Here is a 284-nt window from a genome sequence, read left to right on the forward strand (position 1 = left end):
AACGGGTCCACCTTAGTGATGGTGGCTTGTTCTTCCTCTTGAAGATCTTATGGAGTGCTTGAGTTCCTCAATGTCTCTTCCTTGCCTTTGTTTCTCCTCTCTCATGATTCTTTGATCTTCTCTAATTTCATGGAGGAGGATGGAATGTTCTTGATGCTCCACCCTTAGTTGTCCCATGTTGGAACTCAATTCTCCTAGGGAGGTATTGATTTGCTCCCAATAGTTTTGTGGAGGAAAGTGCATCCCTTGAGATGAATCTCTCCATCTCCCATGACTCGGAGGTG

This window comes from Arachis duranensis, chromosome 4, assembly GCF_000817695.3.
Source record: "Arachis duranensis cultivar V14167 chromosome 4, aradu.V14167.gnm2.J7QH, whole genome shotgun sequence".
In the NCBI taxonomy this organism is placed as follows: domain Eukaryota; kingdom Viridiplantae; phylum Streptophyta; class Magnoliopsida; order Fabales; family Fabaceae; genus Arachis; species Arachis duranensis.